This window comes from Crotalus tigris, unplaced genomic scaffold (genome assembly GCF_016545835.1).
Source record: "Crotalus tigris isolate CLP2741 ecotype Arizona unplaced genomic scaffold, ASM1654583v1 scf7180000018697.696732, whole genome shotgun sequence".
Lineage (NCBI taxonomy): Eukaryota > Metazoa > Chordata > Lepidosauria > Squamata > Viperidae > Crotalus > Crotalus tigris.
In genome coordinates, this window is record NW_024097153.1 from 114,795 (window position 1) to 134,326 (window position 19,532).

Consider the following 19,532-nt stretch of genomic DNA (forward strand, 5'->3'; position numbering starts at 1 on the left):
CTTTTCATCAGGTCAATAGCTTTCTCTAGGATCCAGTCTGAGTACGGTGCCCAGCTTCCTCCCTCTTCACTTGCGTGCAGGGATTTCTCCATCTCCTGCTTCCATTCTGGTTGCTTGGTCCCCCGTCTCAGGGTCACCTTTCTTGATTCCTTTCCCCACTCACTTTTCTTTCCAACGCCCATCGACCAGCGAGGCTTGTGGTCCTGTGTCTCCACCACTTCTTCTCCTGAGGAATCTGGCCTCTCGGATCCCAACATCTGGCAAGGTTCCAACTGGGTCAGCGGCTCTCTTTCCAGGGAGTTTTCCCCCTCTCTTACTCCATTGTCTGACATGGTAAATTTTTGCAAAATCCCCCGGCAAGGGTCTTCCTTCCAGGTGGATTAATTTTGCAAGTCCTGTCTAATGTAAGGACCCACCCCACTTTGCATCTTAAGAAGACAGAACTCTTGGAATAATTCTTCCAACAGGAATCCTTTATTAAGAGAAAATGGTTGCAGGCATGCTAGACAGGACTTGGGGTCAAGCTCTCCCATTCAAGGTTTTAAGGGGTTCCCCAGTAGTCCCACCCAATCAACCCCCCTTCCAGTGATAGTTTCAAGTATCACAATTCCACTCCCTTTCTTCTTTCTTCCGTCTGGATGGAGACTTCAGATAACTACATGAAAGGCAATTACTCTCCTTTGGTATGCTAACACTTCGAGGTTACAATAAACACACATTCAGCATTTAGCTCTTTGAAGTGTAAAGAAGGAAGTGAGGGCCATAAAGCCCCTTTGTTCTCCCCCTTCTCTCCCTCTTATGGCAGAATCCAGAGAAGGCAGAATTGGGAGTTTCTATATTTGATAATTTAAAGATGAAATATAATTGGATTCTGACAATAATGGGGAGATTATATCAGGTCAGGGTCATTGACAGATGAACTTCTGGGGGGAGGGACAGAAGTGCATGAGTGTTAGTGCTGTCTCCAGATGACTGTTTGTTTGATTGATTTGGATTCTGAGGGGTTTAAATAATGGTTGATGGAATTCATCTGTTGATGGAATTACTTGTGGAGTGCCAGGCTTTGGTGAATTCACAAGCGTGGCAGGTGATAACATGGCCGATTTTAGTGTTGCTCCAATTGAACTGGTGTTGTTTGGTGTAGTGATTAGGGATCTTGGCGTTTGACTGCTAGCCAGTGTTCTTGGATCCTGGTTTTTAACTGATGTGATGTTTGTCCCATATAGAAGTGGTATATAAGTAGAACACTGACATAGACATCCACTAAATACCGATGAAGTTACCTAGCCTGGTAATGAAACGTTTGGAAACCAACCCTCAAGCTCAGAGAATGAACCTTCACCTTCATCCTACACCTGAGCTACAGATATTTGCCACTATTGCATATAGTAATACATTTAAAATTATTTAAAAAAAACCAAATACCTTGATTTGCAAAAACAGGACAGTCAAGCTTGCTAAATGTATAATTTATTCCTTCAGCCCAAAATACAGCATTACATTGAGGTGACCAACCATCCTCCTTTAGGGAGGACAGTCTTCCTTTTTTATGTTCTGTCCTCCCTCGAAAAGTGTCCTCCTACATGTCCTCCTTTTCGATATTTGAAGACTAATCTGCAGGACTTTTATTTCTCATAGAACATTCCGGCACCTTTTTTTGATGTTTTTTTTTCAACTTTTGCATGAGCTGTGCTACTCCCCCTATTGGCTTTCAAAAGCCAATAGGAATTGCTGCTGAGCGCGCCAAATTGCTCCTGAGTGCGACTGGCAAACTTTGCAAATGCAAGTTGTCTGCAGTGAAGGCAAATTGGCAGGAACTTTGCACCCATGCCTGCTATCCAACTACACCATCTTCTAGTTAGTCCCGAAGATATCTGGAGGAGACTGGGGCAGCGACACCACAGTAAGTTTCTCTTAATCTTCAGCCCTGCTAAGGGCAATAATGGCTGCGAGCACAAGAGGTAGGGGCAGTGGGGCTGCTGCAGGTGGAGGTGTGAGGGGCGGCAGTGGCCAGCTGCCCCATGCTGTGGGAGCCACGGAGCCCGGGACCGTGCAGGGTGGGCAGTAATGCTAGCAGAATGGCTGCAGGTGGGGTGTGTTGATGGCAGGCTGCTCCCTGGGGCCAGAACTGGCACAGCTGATGCTTTGGGAGCCACAGGGACCACTCTGCATTTATCATATTATAGTGTATTCTGTATTATTGTTGCAACGAATAAAATGTTTCTTTTATGTACGATTTTTTTTCTTCAATTTATTTGTGTCCTCCTTTTCACTGTAAAAAAGTTGGTCACCTTAGTTACACATGTGTGTGTATATCTATATATATCAATTATCATAAAATGTAACAATTGCTGCTAAAGAGAGCTGTTTGTTGATGTTAGCTAAATAAAGTCTCCATTTTTAGAAGTGGAGTTTATACTTCTGATAGTCAGCTTCTAAACTCATAATTGTCCAAATGTGCGCTACGGAGGGAAAATTAATAGAAGAGAATATAGCTCAGCTTGAATTGTGCAGACCTTGGAAACAACCAACATCAGAGAGCACGGAGGAAAGATTCATAGCTGAGGGGAGTAGGACAGACTCTTGATTCAGGCCCTTCAAGCCCTGAGAAGAACCACAGACAACGGAACTAACGAAGATCCTGGTTGTAAATCCAAACCTCGTCCGCTCTGCTTTAAAAGCACCCCATTAACCGCCGTCCGCCAGTTACTGAAAGACAATTGCGCACGCGCAGGTTGGCTCTTCCTACTTTTGCCGGGATAATTACCATGAGCTAGATGGAAAACCCTAACTGGATAACCAAGAGAGGGAACGGCATTACACAATTATGTTTTATTGTTCTAACGAAGGGTGGTGTCGTAATCAAACTAATAGGGAAATGGCAGCAAGCTGCGTTCTTTTTGCTCATAATTACATACACTTGGATTTGCTACTCACGTTAGTACGCAGAAGATTATAGATTTTTGGTAAACAGTAGATGTTCCCTAAGCTATCCCACCGTGTCGGACTTTGAGAAGAGCAGGAAAAGGGGGGCTAATAATGTGACTGGGAGGAACAAAGAGGTCTACCCTTCCACCCCAGTTTTGAAGCGGGAGCAGAAAATAAAGCCCGGTAACGGTGGTGCATTATTAACTAAAGATTACTATTGTCTTTTAAATCTAAGATACTGGTGATGCAATTGCAGAACATTTTTTTTCTTTCTGCCTCATTGCTGTGTTTTCGGAAGTAGTGATAACACCTACTACAAGTCAAACATTCTGTTTGGATCCGGCTTACGTCCCTCTAATTCTAAATCTACAATCGCTAGTGTGCATGTAAATTGCTGGGCCGTTTATTGTCAAGCTAATATCTTTGCTTCCTTTTACCTAAACCAAGAGGATATCGGCAGCATCGAGGAGAAAGGAAGGGGAAATCTGAGAAGGCCTTCATGCACAGAAACCTGGTAACATACGTGCATATATATTTGTGTTTATTTAGAAAAAAAAACATTTCAGACAAGCACTTTGAAATCCTCGTTCCTCTATTATCATTTGCCTTAGGCCATGCTTAGGGTGTTTCATAGATAGACGCAGATTTCTTTACTGTTCTCAACAATAAATCTCTCAGAAATCACAAAAAGTATCTAGGACTAAGCCTCAGTGAATAAAGTTGGGTACCATTGACTAAATGTGTCACTAAGGTATTTTATTGTAAGCAAGATTGGATAGTTTTCTGAAAAAGAAGATAAATAGAATACTTTATAATTCAGTTTTAATTAGTTGTGTTGAAAGAAGAATCTTCAGGTCCAGTCCAAGCAGGGAATAAGAAAATAGAGACTGCTATTACTAAGATTATTTGTTTACCTTAAATGTGCCTGTATTTGAGGTCATTATTCCAACAGCTAGGGACTACATGACAAACCTTGCTGTTTGAAGAATGAGAAAATGACAGTCCTCGCCCCAACGTATTTTTCACATGTTTCTCTGAACACTTCTTTTATCAAAGTTCTTGATCTGTTTTGCTGATGATATATTGATTGGAGTACAGTATTTAAACACAGTAATATGATTTATCTGTAAATCAGTTTATTTGTTTGCTCCTGTCAAACAAGTATTTATTTTGCTCAGACAGTTTCCTACTTCAACTAGAAAGGTTAGTTTGATTCAGAAATCTTTATTTTGAGCAGGAAGGAGATTTGCCTGTTGAAGATAACTCCACAAAAGATTAATTCTGTATTTGTAAGTTCTTCAGTATTTTTATTTACAGTTTTTATGTTGCTGAAATGTCAGAAAGAGTTGGAATATAAATACATTTAATTATAACTTGTTAGAATTTTTTTTTGAGGAGTTCAGGAAGAATCATAAACATTTATCTGAGAAAAATTTAATCCATAGTTTATATTATTGAAATTTGATTCTCCTAAATTTCAAGTGATACCAGGGATCCAGAAAAGGAGAATATGTTTGACTCAGCTGATGATTGAATATAAAACAAATATTCTGCAGAGCAACCATTGGACATTTACTCATGCTAATCTGTCTTCCATAATTGCGTCTTAACCCACGATGTAAATTTAAATTTCCAGGCTTTTATCTCAATTTTATACTCCTACATAATATTATTTATTTAAGTTTTCATGATGATATTAATCTCTTATAAAAGTGAGGTATATATTAATAAGGCAGAGTCTATATGCTCATCTCACTTTCTGTATTTTTCTGTCCCTAAATATTTGTCCAGGAGAATTTAAAGAACTTAATATATTTTGGGATAGCTTTGACTTATTGCTCAAAAGTCTTTTTCCTTTTCCTTTTATTGAAACAAAAATCAAATGAGGACAATGCATCATCAGTCCATTCCTGCAAATTTAATACACATTTCTCCTTCTAATATTGCATAATTTTTATCAACCACCATGCCTCAGTTCTTGATTCCTTGATAGATTCCAAATTCTATGAGTAGTAAAGCAAAACAAAAAAAATAGAGGAATCTTTAACACTCAGTGATGATTGTAAATAAATAAATATTAGCAGACTTACTGATTTCAGTCCACCTACGGCAATGAAGGGACAATGAAATCCATTTGAGTTAATGTTTCAATTTTTAAAATAATATTTCCAATAGAAAATATGAACGCAACCATCCTTTATTAAACAGATTCTAGGATCAGTGATTAAAAGTTATAGTGTTTCCAGTTCAAAGAGGAACAGAGTATTCTGGTTAAGCAAAGAACATGGAAAATAGTGTTCTATGTCTTGTCTGTATAGAACACATTGAGCCAATGTTCTGTGTCTATATCAGAAAAAACATGCTAACCCTAGAATAAATAGCTCTTGTAGTAAGTTTGAACCAAATGTCCCAATCAAATGAGATGACAATAAGATGTGATTTTGATTATAGTAAACTTCCCCACCCAGGTGTTAGAAGTAAAGTCTTCATCCTGGTTCATCCAAGCCGGGAATAAATAAGCAAACATGGCTCTGGCCAACCCCCATGCTGTCTAGGTTCTGCCAATTAAACAGATCCCTTCTGCGGCTAGGAAAGACCAGAAGCAGCACAATCCAATTGTGATTGGGAAAAAAAGAGTCTTCTCACTCACCCAAACAGAAATACACACATTTTCTTTGTTCCCCTGGGCTTTAAACTTAAAATTTAGAGGTACTCACCTTCATCTTCTTCCCAAAGCTCAAACTCTCAAAACTCCCTTTACTACCCTAGCTCCACATGGGCAAGGCCTGGGAGACCCATCCACAGACACAAGGGGGTCTGCTGCCGGCAAGATGGGGCTTACCAGTCTCAGTCCATTGGAGAGGTTAGCTTGGAGTCTCATCTCGGGGTGCCAAATTGTTAGAAGTAAAGTCTTCATCCTGGTTCATCCAAGCCGGGAATAAATAAGCAAACATGGCGACTGCTTTGGGAAGAAGGTTACAGTTTATTGCAGAAAGATGGTTCTTCAGGAAAGTGCAGAGGAGAGAGAGAGGAGAGGGAGAGGGGAGAGAAGGGGAGAGAAGGGCGAGATTGAGCACATGGGCAGTAGGTTTTATACCCCCCCTAGCCTTTTGTTTGGAAGTTTCCTGTTCCTGTGGCATGAACCTTGAGGCTGTTTCTGAGTGTTTGTCTAGGCCTTGATATCTGTGGTTTAATTCTATTATCATATCCTGCTTCCCAGGTGATGGGGCTGACTCCTAGAGTTTGGGTGGGATATGCAGATCTTCTCTTTTGTCTTCTTGATTGCTCTGGCTCCAACTTTCTGATGGTTTTACATTTGCATTTGTATGGGGCTAGCTCTTGCTTGGGGCAGAGAGATAGATTTAGGGCCAGGTTTGGTTTTAAAAAGTCCTTTTGAGGAAAAATATATTTTTCTGCCCTTTTAATATTTCTTCTCTGGGCTAACTTTCATCACAGGGATGGAAATGTAAAGAAGAATAATGATCACCTATTAATTTGCAATGTATAGATGGTAATGATGGGGCCTATGAAGGACCAGCAGTCTCCCTGCCGTTTATGGTTGGAGTCAAGCATTAGAAGATTGCATCTTCTACTGTGCTAAAAAAAAATGGTTAAAATCAAAACCATCATTCAGAGAATAGCAAATGCTATTTTGGATAGTTTTAGGCCAGGGGTAGGCAACCTTGGCTCTTTTATGACTCATGGACTCATGGCTCAGCTTAGAAACCTCTCCCTTTCCCCTCAGCATGGCTGGCTGAGGAATTCTGGGAGTTGAAGTCCACGAGTCATAAAACAGCCAAGGTTTTGGGCCCCTGTTTTGGGCCATCCTCTGTCTGTCTATCTTATCTTTTAGCCTGCTATTTATTCTTGTATACCTTTGTTATGACATCTTGCTATATTTTAAATAATGGAGTTTGTTGCTGCTTTAAAGCACTATTTGCCTTGTTCATATAGTCCTTGACCTACAATGGAAACCAATTTTTTTAATTGAAGTTATATTAATAATACAAAATTAAAAACACATTGGACATAGATGTGACGTCACTGGTTCCAAACATCTTCCATCACTTTACAGTAACATTAGTACTCATATAGACACATAGTTCTTCTTTTAAATATACATTTGTCTATAATCTATATTTTATTCTAACACTATATATTTGTCTTGGCTGCCCTCTTGTTATCTATCCAATCATAAAATTGTTCCCAGATTTTATAGTACTTAGTTTCACTTTTATCCTTGAGTTCCAATGTGAGTCTATCCATTTCTGCGCAATTGAGGATTTTCAATAATATTTCCTCTTCGGTTGGAATATCTTTCTCTTTCCACTTTTGAGTGAAGGCTATTCGTGCTGCCATTACTATATGCAGTAATAAATAATTTATATCTTTCTTGTATTTTCTTTCTATAATTCCCAGTGGGAAAAATTCCAGTTTGGCCTCTATATCTATTAGCAGGATTTCTTCCAGCCATTTCTTTAATAAATTCCAAAATTTTTGTGCCTGTGTGCATTTCCACCATATATGATAGTAATTCCCAATGGTCTTTCCACACTTTCAACATATCGGGGATTTCCCCTTATTCATTCCTGCTAATCTTATGGGAGGGAGGTGCCACCTGTAAAACATCTTATATAGGTTCTCCGTATAGGAGGTTGCCAAGGTAATTTTTCCTATAAACTTTGCCAATTATCCAAATCAATATTGTGCCCAAAATATTTGCTCCAAATTATCATCGTTTCTTTCACCTGTTCCTCAATATCTTGTTCTAATAGATATCGATATAATTTACTTATGGTCTTGCCTTCCCTACTAAATAAAATTTTATCTAATTCTGAAGATTCTTGCTTTATGCCCCGTTCCTTTTTGTCTTTATTAAATTTGGATTGAATGTGAAGATACGTCCACTATTCCAGTTCAATTCCTTCTTCCTTTAAAGTATTTCTCATTTTTAATTCTCCTTTCTCATTCAAAATGTCTTTATAGGTGGCAGCATCCCCTCGTTTCATCAAATTTGGATGTATGAACATTTCTAATGTAGATACCCAATTGGGAATTTTCATATAATTATTTCTTTTTATTTTTTCCAAATATCCAATAATGCTCTCCTAATATAATGCTTCTGGAAGTACTGCTGGGCTAAATGTCTTTCTTCCCATAAAATAGCGTGCCACCCTGTCTGTAGAGCATGACCTTCTAGTGCCAGTAATCTTGTGTTTTTGAGATGCATCCACTCACTTAGCCAAACCAACGCCACTGCCTGATAGTACTTTATCCAGTCTGGTAGGCCAAATCCTCCTCTTTCTCTAGCGTCTTGTAATAGTTTTAATCTAATTCTTGGTCGTTTCTCTTGCCATCTGAATTTTGAAATAAGTCTGTCCAAATTTGTAAAAAAATCCTTTTTGAGCTGAATTGGTATACATTGAAATAGAAACAACATTTTCGGAAGAACATTCATTTTAATAGTGGCTATCCTACCCATTAAAGATAACTGTAGTTTTCCTCATTTTTCCAAATCTGACCCGATCTGCACCATTAATTTATCATAAATGTCTTCTTTGAGTGTAATGCATCTCGCTGTCAATTGGATTTCCAAATATCTTATTTTTTCATGATCTGCATATTTATCTTTCCCTCCAATTTTTTTTTTTAACTAGCATTTTTGTTTTATCCCTATTTATTTTCAGGACTGCTATTTCCTTGTAGTCCTCCAGCACTTCCATCAGCCTGAAACCAGATTGTACAGGCTCTTCAATAATAAATACAAGGTCGTTCACAAATGCCTGAACCTTAAAATTTTCTTTTCTTACTTTTAAACCTTTGATTTGTTTATCTTCTCGTGTTGTTCTAATTAAAGCTTCTAATGATAAAATAAAAAGCAGTAGAGATAATGGACAGCCTTGCCTTGTGCCTTTCGGGATTAAAAAGTTCTTTGTTGTTTCCCCATTTATCATCACTCTAGCCTCTTGTCTAGAGTAGATTGTTTGGAACATCTTTATAAATTTTTCCCCCAAATCCATATATTTTAATTGTTCTAGTATGAAGTCCCATTTGACTTTGTCAAATGCTTTTTGCGCATCAATGAATATTAACCCCATCTGTTTCTCATTGTGGATTTCATAATATTCTATCACAGTGATGGCGAACCTTTTAGAGACCGAGTACCCAAACTGCAAACCAAACCCCACTTATTTATCGTCGGGTGCCAGATGGGCATGGCCAACTGGGTGGGCATGGCCAGCTCACTGTCACTTGCGTAAGGGGCACTTGTGCAGGCCTGGGCAGGACTGGACCAGATCTGAGAGTCTCCGGCGGAGGGGTGGGTGGGACCGGGACAAGCATCGGGGCATGGTCCATTGGAGGAGTCTCACTGAGCCTCAGGCAATGCAGGAGGCCCATGGACAGTGGCACAGACTGCCTAGAGCCCTGGGCAGCGGAGGTCAAGCACCCAGCCTGGCCCTTGAGCTCCCATGGCACCAGGACCTCACAGTCCTGCCTACCCTAGCCGCATTTCCCTGAGGGGGTGCCCAGCTGCGTTCACCTTCTCCTCAAGGATACTGCTTTTATGCTCGCTCTTCTTGGCCAGGTTGCTCATGGTGAAAGCAGAAGGGCAAATTGCATGGGTCAGAGGGAGGCCCACTCCCTCTCCATGTGAGGAGACCTGGCTTTGTAACCAAAGCATCCTCAGCAATAGGATGGGAGACCACCAGGGGATGGCAAAAGGGCCACAGGGCTGCTGGTGGCTAAGTGCTAAGGCAGGACTTTCCTCAGGCCCTCCCTCTCATTCCAATCTCCCTGCCTCCCTCCCCTCCTCCTTCCTTTCTTCCTCCCTCCTTCCCCTCTTCCCTGCCTCCCTCCTTTTCATTCCCACCTCCTTCCTTCCTCTCTCCCTCCCTCCTTCCCCTCCTTCCTCTATCTCTCCTTCTCCCCCTTTCTCCAAAGTCCAAACACATGTTTGCTACTTTCCTCGCTCACCTGTTCACGCTGTGCATGCCCACAGAAAAGGCTCTGTGATAGAGGATTAAGCAGCTGGGTGATTTTGGGCCAGTCATTCTTTCTCAGCCCAATCTATCTCCCAGGTGTGTTGTGAGGAAAATAGGAGGAGAAAGGTATGTTGGATATGTTTGTTGCCTTGAGCTATTTATAAAAATAGTATAGGCCAGATATAAATAAAAATAAAATTAATTCATTAAATAAATACTGGATTTCAGGACCTGTACTGATTTTCTAGACACATAGAGAAACCAATCCAAAGTAAACAGCAGGTTGCCTAGAAGAAGACTCCACTTTGCAAAAGATGAGAGAGAGAGAGTGTGTGTTTCATTCTGTGTTTCACAGCCTCATGAGTTTAATGAGATTTATTCCTAGATATAAATGTGCAGGACTGGTGTCTTAAAAATAGCTGTCCTCTCGGTACACACAGATTTGAAATGTTGGGTAGCGTTGGATAGATTGGATTTTTCCTTGTTGCAAAGGATGGCTTCAAGCGGGGATGATGCAAGGAGCCCAATAATCTTCCTTCCTTTCTCTTTTTTTGAAAGCAGAACCAGCCTTTTATATTAAGGCTCTGCTCGCCTTCCCAAACTCCAAACTCATGTGTCCTACTTTCCTCGCTCACCTTCCCAAACTCCAAACTGGAGTAGGACAAGGGAAATAGGACGTGCATGTGAGTTTGGAGTTTGGGAAGGCGAGTGTAGGACGCGCTAATTTGGAGTTTGAGAAGGCAAGCTAGGAAAGTAGGACACGCAAGTTTGGAGTTTGGGAAGATGAGTGTAGGACGTGCGCCTTCCCAAACTCCAAACATGATATTAAAGGGGTTGGGGGAAGAAATAATTAATAAAGGGGTGGTGTGTGTGTGTGTGTGTGTGTGTGTGTGAGAGAGAGAGAGAGAGAGAAAGAGAGAGAGAGATCCCCTTTCTGTAAGTTTGCTTACTCTGCAATGCTTTCGTTTCCCAACACTTTTGCTTCCCTGCTGGCTCAATCTTTCTTTCTCTCTGCTGCTTCTGCCACCCAGATCTAGGGCTGCAGAGCGATTTTGCTCCCCTCCCACAGCCGATCTGGGCAGCAGAGGTGTTTTCAAAGTCTCTGGAACTCACATCCATGGCCATGGAGTGATTTTATGGCGCTTCAGTGGCTTGATGCGGGCGCCAGAGGGGGAGAAAGCAGCAATGCAATTTGCACGGTGGGTGGGGGGAAACGGCGTTGATCCAGGCAACAGAGGCCTTTTCCCACCATCCAGCCTGGGCTCTCAATGCAGAGAGAAAGAGAGCTGAGAGTGCAGGCGCACACGGAGAGGCGGAAGGGAGCAGTCTGGCCCCGCCTCCCTCCAGGGTGATGGTGTGCGTGCCCATAGGGACGGCTCTGTGTGCCGCCTGTGGCACGCGTGCCATAGGTTCGCCACCACTGTTCTATCATATCCAAAATAATCCTAATGTTATTCCTTATATATCGTCCGGATGTATAAGAAAACCATTTTGATCAGCGTGAATAAAATTTTCTAAAATTTCCTTTAATCTATCTTCCATAATTATCATAAAGATTTTATAATCCGAGTATAGTACAGATATTGGCCTGTAATTTTTAATATAGGTCAAATCAGAATTTTCTTTGGGAATCAATGTGATTGTTGCTTCTTTCCACGATTCGGGTATCCTAGCTTCGTTCAGTACATCATTATATACCTCTAATAACAGTGGGCTTAGTAATTCCTGATGATTTTATAGATTTCTGAAGGTAGACCATCTGGGCCTGGTGTTTTGTTACTTTTTTGTTTTTTAATTGCCTCAGATATCTCCCTTGCTGTTATCTCATTATTTAATAAATTTTTACCTTCCTCCGAGATTCTGGGCAGATCTGTTTTTTGAAAGGTATTGCACCAGGACATCCTGCCTTCTTCTACTTTCTCCTTATCCTCATAAAGATTTTCTAAAAACTCATACGCTACCTTCCTCTCTCCCTCATTTTGGTAAATTAACTCTCCTTCTTCATTGTATAATTTGCTAATTGGTTCTTTTCTTTCCGTTTCCTTAATCTATAAGCCAGCCACCTTCCCGGCTTATTTGCATTTTCAAAAAAAAATTGTTTAATGCTTTTAATTTGTTGTGCCATATTTTCCTTTTCAATAATATTTAATTTATGTTTAATTATATTTATTTGATATTTCAATTCCCGTATGTGGGGTTCTTCCTGCAGCTCATTTCCAGTTTACTAAGGTCTTCCTCTAAGTTTCTTTGCTGTTGTCTTTTTTGTTTATTGTCTTTGGCCATGTATGATATTGCAATACCCCTCATAAAAGCTTTTGCCGTGTCCCACAGGTTCTGATTGTTCATGTCTTCTCTCTTATTACTTTGAAAGAACAAACTCATTTGATCATCCATCTTTAATTTAAATTCATTTTGGTTCAAGGTAGCTCTTTTAGGGTCTACCTCCTTATCTTTTTTTGCCCTTTCCATTTAATTGTAATGGGATTGTGATCTGCCCATGAATTAATATCAATATTGACTTCCTCAATTCCCAAATTCAAATCAATCGATGCCCAAACCATATCAATTCGCGAACAAGATTGATGTCTACCTGAATAATAAGTATATTGTTTATCTCCATTTCTTTCCTTCCAACAATCCTTTATATTTAGTTCTTCCACCATCTCAAAAATTGAATTAGGTAATATCCTTCTAACACCTTTCTTTCATTTATTTCTATAATCTAGATCTCTATCTACAATCACACTAAAATCCCCAATTATGCACAAATTATCACATTCTAAGTCTCTAATTATATTATACAGTTTCTTATAAAATAGTTTTTGACCCTCATTTGGCGCGTGTATTCCAACTAACATCAGTTTTTTCCTGTCCACGGTTAATTCTATTATCAATATTCTACCCTCCTCATCTTTATACATCTGTTTAACCAAAATACCCTCTTTTACATACATTGCAATTCCCCCTTTCTTCTGTTGTAGTGAAGATATAAATGTCTTTCCTATTTAGAACATTTAAGTATTGATGTTGCTGTTTTATGTGCGTCTCTTGCAACACTATTATATCCACATTTGTCTTATACAATTTACTAAAATAAAGTTTCCTTTTCCCTGCGAATTTAACCCATTAATATTTAATGGTAGAATTGCTAGTGCTTCTTGGAAGCCCTTACTTATACTTAGAGTTTGTTGCCCTCGTTTGTCTAATTTCTTTATAGTCCTTGTGTCCACCATCATTGTCTTTTCCAGAATCCACATTCTCTCTTTTCCCATTTTCTTTCCCTTTGATTTGGGGTTCCCCCCTGTTTGGAGACTGTTCTCCTAATTCTCCTTCTTCCCTACTTTCTCTCTCCTCCGATTCAGCCTCACCGTCAAAATTTTTCCTGTGGAACTCTTCTACTTTGTCCATCATATCCAACCTCAACCTTCTTTCTCCCCAAGATATCATAATCCCTTCTGGAGTCAACCACCGAAAATTTACATTTTTCCTTGTTAGTTTTGCTGTAAACATTTGGTAGGGTTGCCTTAGATCAGACATGTCAAATACAAGACCCGGAGGCCGGATGCGGCCTTTGAAGTGGTTTCATGTGGCCCGCGAAGCCATCCTGGAAACAGTGAGGGAAGGCTCCAGTTGCCTTTGCCCTGGCCCAGGCCAGCCGGGAGCCAATGTACAATTTTGTGGTGGCCATCTTGGCACTTGCCCCGGTGGATCATGCCTTGGCACTTGCCCCAGTCTCACCCCCTTCTGCCAGAGACCCTCAGATCTGTCCCACTCCTGCCCAGACCCCCACAGGCACCCTTGACGCGAATGATGTAGAATTGACCATGGCCACACCCACTCCATCGACACCCATCCAGTAGGCTGCACCCACTCTGGCCACACCCACCCAGCCCCCCAAGGGCAACCGCAGTGCTGATGCGGCCCTCAATGAAATTGAGTTTGACACCCTTACCTTAGATCCTTTACTCTTTTCTGAACTTGTTTGAGCACCACCAGCTGCCTCCCTCGTATCTCTAGTGCAGTGGTTCTCAACCTGTGGGTCGGGACCCCATTTGGGGTCGAACGACCATTTCACGGGGGTTGCCAAACAACGCAGTCCGCCATTTTTTCCCCCCTTTTCCTTAGCTGTGCTACTCCCTTTTATTCTATTGGCTTTTGAAAGCCAATAGAATAGACTCTTTTGAATAGAGTCTAATTCTATTGGCTTTCAAAAGCCAATAGGAATTGTCCAGGCTGTCTCTGCCCTGCTGAGCCTGCCAAAAGTCCCATTCTGCAAATGGTTCTGCACCAGTTGAGTAGTCCTCGACTTACGACTGGTTGAGTAGTCCTCGACTTACGACTGGTTGGGGGTCGCAGCATTAAAAAGGTTGAGAACCACTGCTCTAGTGGATCTTCTCTAGTCCTGTATAGAATCTCATCGTGAATTAATTTTTTAATGAATGTAATATGTACTTCTCTCGGTAGATTATGTCTACGTGCATAATTCGTGTGGATTCTGTAAATTTCATCCATTTCCTTAAACATTTCTTCTTTCCCCGTTCCTAAAATTCCTGCCAATAGCTCCGCCATCATCTCCAGAAAATCCTCATTCTTTCCTTCCCACACATTTTGAAATAGTAGAAAATGGGTAGCCTTGTCTATTTCCAATTGGATTATTGTCTGTTCAAGGTCTCTGTTAGCTTGAATTAATCTTTCTTCCATATCCTCCACTTTTTTTCTTCCCTTCCCATTCTATCTTCCATCTCATGTAGTTTTTGTTCATTTTTAAAAATTTGTTGCTGAAAGCATTCAAATTTATCATCCATCGATCTCATCTTTTCTTTCATTTCTCCCGTATCGTTCCTTCTCCTATCTCTCGTTTCAAATCCTCATGGTTCTTTAACATAACCTCCTGCATAGTTTGTAGCATAGTTTGTAGCATCTGTTGTAGATCCTTAAATGAGTTTGATCTCTCTCTCTGTAAAAGTTCTTCCTTAAATCTTTGCCCTGCTGGGCTTAATTCCATTGTTGTAGTTTGGATTCCTTGCCTCTTTCCTGTGCCAATTCTTATCAAATTTGGGATACATCATTTTAAATTCCGCTTTAAATTGCCTTCTCCACTTCCTTATATTTCCCTTAATATCTTCTGCTAGTGGAAATCTAGCGCATAGAAATGGTCTCTTCTTTGCCCTCACTTGCTATTCGCCGTTTTACTACAGAGGAGATTTCCTCCTTCCTTAGGCCTCCTTCTGACTCTTCCCTCTTTGCAATCCCCCGAGAAGATCTTCACCCCGGGTCACTTACTGAGGACTGCCAGAATCATTTTGTCCAGGTCCATCTCTCTGTTGTCCAGTTAGTCCACCGCTAATGTTGTCCAGCTGCCTGTTCTTTCTTCCCGGCCGCCATTAAGGGCCGCCTTCTTCCCCTGTTCGACTTCTCCGAGGCTTTCCTGTCGTCCGCACTCTCAACTGCTGCTGCGAGCTGCACTGCAGGGCGCCTCTTTCTTCCGAGTCCCCTCCAAGGAATCTGGGACTCTGAAGAATCCGCCGATCGGGTGGAAAAAGCTATGTATTTGACTCTCGTAAACGGAGAGCCGTTCCAGACATCCTTCCCTCTTGACAGCTGGCCCTGCCCCCCAATGGAACCCAAATTTTGTGTTGCTAAGTGAGACATTATGTGAGTTTTGTCCCTTTTTATGACATTTCTCGCCACAATTGTTAAGTGAATCATTAAAGTTGTTAAGTTAGTAATTCAGTTGTTAAGTGAATGTGGTTTCCCCATTGACTTTGCTTGCAAAGGTGATCACATGATCCAGGACACTGCAACCGTCATAAATATGAAGCAACAAGCATCTGAATTTTGATCATGTGATCATGGGAATGCTGCAATGGTAAGTGTGAAAAATGGCCTAAAGTCACTTTTTCCAGTGCCATTGTAATTTTGAACAGTCAGTAAACAAATTGTTGTAAATTGAGGACAGTAGATTCAAAGATGCCTACTGATTCCTTTTTTTGCCAGTAGATTCAAAGATGCCTACTGATTCTTTTTTTTGCCATATCAATCCTTTTTATTAGTTTATAATATAAAATACAAAAGCAAATAGGAAAAATAGGGGAGGGAAAAAAGAAAAGTGTAGAGAAGAACAAAAAAAGAAAGAAAAGGCATTTATTTCCAACTCCCTTTGATGCAGTAGGTAAAATAAGAAATAACATTGAACCTCAAGTTTTTATTTTTACATATTAGTATAAACTAGCCATTTCTATAACAGCAAATCTAATTGGTAAAACCCAAAGTCAAAGTTTCATTTTTTTTCCACCTCAAGCACAAAGTCCAGAAGTGGTTTACAAGTACAAACAAAAGTACGTGTGTTTTATTCTTTTACCAAAATAGTCAGTTTAGCCATCTTTGCTAACTTCATCAGCTTTTGCAATCATTCATCCATTGTGGGAATCCAAGTGTCCTTCCATTTTTGTGCATAAAGTAATCTTGCTGCCATCAACATATAATAACATCAAAGTTCCAAATTTTTTTCCAAGACTTTTTCCACTAAAGCGTCTGGTTTTATTTTTATATTCACTTTAAGAATGTTCTGTATTAGAATATGAATGCCACTCTGACTTCCGATTTTGTGCCTGCAGTGCATGGCCACACAAGAGCAGTTCTCTGCTCCCCACAGCCAATTTCTTCATGCTTCGGGGACCCTAGATGGGTCCGAAGTTGCCCTGGAGAGGTGCAAATCTCTCTCTCTCAGTCTCTGTCTCTCTCTCTCAGTCTGTCTATCTCTCTCTCTCTCTCTCTCTCTCTGTCTCTCTTCCCCTCCCTTTCCCTCCCTCTCTCCTCCACTGCCTGCCAGCACTGCTTGCCCTGGCCCTGGCTGCATGTCCAGGCGGCCCGCTGCTCTGGCTGACTCCCACTGACCTGGCGCACTCTTCTTGGCCAGCGGCCCTTCTTGGCTTTCGCCTGCTTGCCGACCCATGGTCTAGCCCAAGCTGCTTGCAGCTGAAGTCACAGAGCATGAACCTAAACATTAGTGAACAACATGCTTGGAATTGATGAGAGTACTGATCTTCTTTCTTCCATCTACTTTCTAAATCCGTGAAAAGAACCCCAAAGCAAAAAAGCCTCCAAAGACATGGCCAAGGTAAGGAAGACTGAAACCCGACCACCACTGAGCTATAGAAATAAGTTGAAATGGCAAAACTAGGTCAAGAAATATCGGAAGACAGATTTTTCAAAGGTTTTATGGAAGAGATGAGAGTGACTCTTGACAGACCAGATGGATGAGCCCATGGCTAGATCAGTAACAGGCAGAGAAATCCACTTCGATTCAGATGCCAGCAAAGTGGAAATGGGGTACTGGTACCGGGTGGTATTATTAAAGATGAGCTAGTTGGACCTTTTTGGGTTGAAGATGGACTCAAAATCAACTCCAAAACTACTGCCAGCCTTCCTTACCTTGGCCATGTCTCTGAGCACTGAACACCTTGCACTTCTGGACACTTCAGGTAGGTTGCCGTTCTGGAATATGACAGCACTGAAAGATAATGGGTTCCTGGTAGCTTCATGTTTGATTCTTCTCAAATCTTTGGCAGTTAATGTGTGCCTTTTTTTCTCAACATGTTTCTTGCGACCCTGTTGACTATTTGCAACAAAATGATGGTTCTTCATATCTTAGCAATTTCAAGAGTGTGGTATCTTTCTGAAAGACTTTTTACAATTTTTGACTTTTCAGAATCAGTTAAATCTCTTTTTTGGCCCATTTTGCCTGAGGAAAAGTGTCGCGCCCTGCGAGGCCTGCCCACCTGGACCGGCTGGAGATGACTCCGTTTCGCTGCTTCGCCGTCCAGCAAGGCCCTTGCTATCTGTCTGCCATTTTGCTGCCATTGCTGCTGCTGCTGGTCTCCCGTTGGTGGTAATGTCACCGAGAAGCACCTGGCTACGATGATGTCATCGGGAAGCACCTCGCCAGGCTGACAATCATCCGGGAGAACCCAGCTGATCCTGCAAAGGAAAGCAACATATCGGCGTGCCTCAGTTGAAAGCGGAGATTGAGTGGACTGATTGGTGACTGGGCTGCAGCATGGGACTTATATGCACTCCCTGGGGGGTGGGGTTAGCAATTGGGAGGTTGGGTTCCTTTCGTTCCACCTGGATGGTGGCTTAGTTTGTAGGGTGTGCCCAGGCAAGGGAGGGGCCATTCTAGGGTGGGTCGCGCGTACAGTATGTAAGGCACTGGGAGCAAGCCACTCCCAGTGCTAACTTTATTTCCAGTCTTGCAATAAAACTGTTGGTGGTCTAAGCGTTCCTGTTTACTGGCTTATCTGTGAAGCTCAAATAGGACGTCTTGACAAAAAGAAGCTGCCTAATAATTATGCACACCTTGATATAGGGTGTTGATCTCCTTAGGCCCCCACCCTCCCTCATTACACAAATACACATCACCTGATATGCTTATATTCACTTAGTATTCAAGTTTATACAGCTTGGAGGTGGAGAATATGTATGAAAATAATGATACGGTCAAAATACTCACTCTCCTAATAATTGTGCACACAGTATATAATCAGAATGCATTAATGGGGGGAGCAAAACTGGCCATTTGCTATTGTTACTACTATCTGCCTTCTGTGATACAGGATAAAATGGGTGGGTGCTACTTTATGCTAGGTAGGAGAATGTCAGATGAAGGATAGGTGGATATTAACTGCCTGGCCCGCATTCTGCATTTCACTTAATAATACTTAAAGAAAAGTATCATAAGATTTCAGGAAGATTTATTTGCAGTGTTAAGGGGAGGCAGATATTTGGTAAAATATCAGTCAAAGTTTATACTTTAAAGACTATCATGATAGAATGAAACTACATCTACATATTTAAGTAACCATACATAGAACAGATTATATAGGTTGTTTTTAGTCTGAGTTTATGTCCAACATGGGAATAAAATTTTATTGGTTGCACTAGTAGATATCCTATGTCAGAATATGAATCAGAGTAATTAATTCTTTGCCGTCTTTTTAGTTCCTTCAGTAACACTTTATATTGACCATAGTGTTTCTCTGTACTTCTAATTCTAGGATCTCTAATCAGGTCAGGGCTAATGGTCAGAAACATTGTTTTGCAGCTGTTCTTCCTTAGTGGGCAGCTTCAGTTTTTAGCAACAGGAAAAAGTAGTTGGCTGTTGATAAATTGTGTAGTGCCAACTTCAATTGTGTAGTGCCTTTTGTTTAATGTTTACATTAAACCACTGGGAAAAAGCATCCTTCAGTTTGGAGTGCAGTATCAGTCATAAATGGAATTGATGCTGGTGACTTTATATCAATATCTGAATTTTGTGAAATCTTCTGAATCGGATCAAACAGACAGACATTGAGCCCTAGCAATCAAAATCAGAGAGAATGTGGGTAAATGGGATGAATAGGATAGAATAGGATAGAATAGAAAATAGAATAGAATAGAATAGAATCTGAAAGGGACTTTGGAGGTCTTCTAGTCCAGCCCCCTGCTCAAGCAGGAGAACTCCTTTCCTAATCTGATTGGTATTTGTTGTTGTTATTAATTGCGAAGTCGTGTTCGACCCATCGCGACCCCATGGACAACGTAATTTAGGTAGTACATTCATCTTTATTATTGCAATTCTTC

At 41.0% G+C, this 19,532-nt stretch overlaps 1 protein-coding gene across 4 annotated transcripts in view; it reads left to right on the forward strand.

Moving 5' to 3' along the window:
• The first annotated feature begins 1,879 nt into the window (after nt 1-1,879).
• Nucleotides 1,880-19,532, forward strand: part of MSANTD3 (Myb/SANT DNA binding domain containing 3) — a 141,828-nt gene continuing 124,175 nt past the window's right edge. For 2 of the 4 annotated variants that reach the window (XM_039355596.1, XM_039355599.1), the window contains exon 1: nt 2,861-3,442. The gene's annotated coding sequence lies outside the window, so the exon portion shown is untranslated. Of the gene's footprint in view, nt 1,904-2,860; nt 3,443-19,532 lie in introns of those variants that run through there. The other 2 variants (XM_039355598.1, XM_039355597.1) reach the window with 2 other exon arrangements.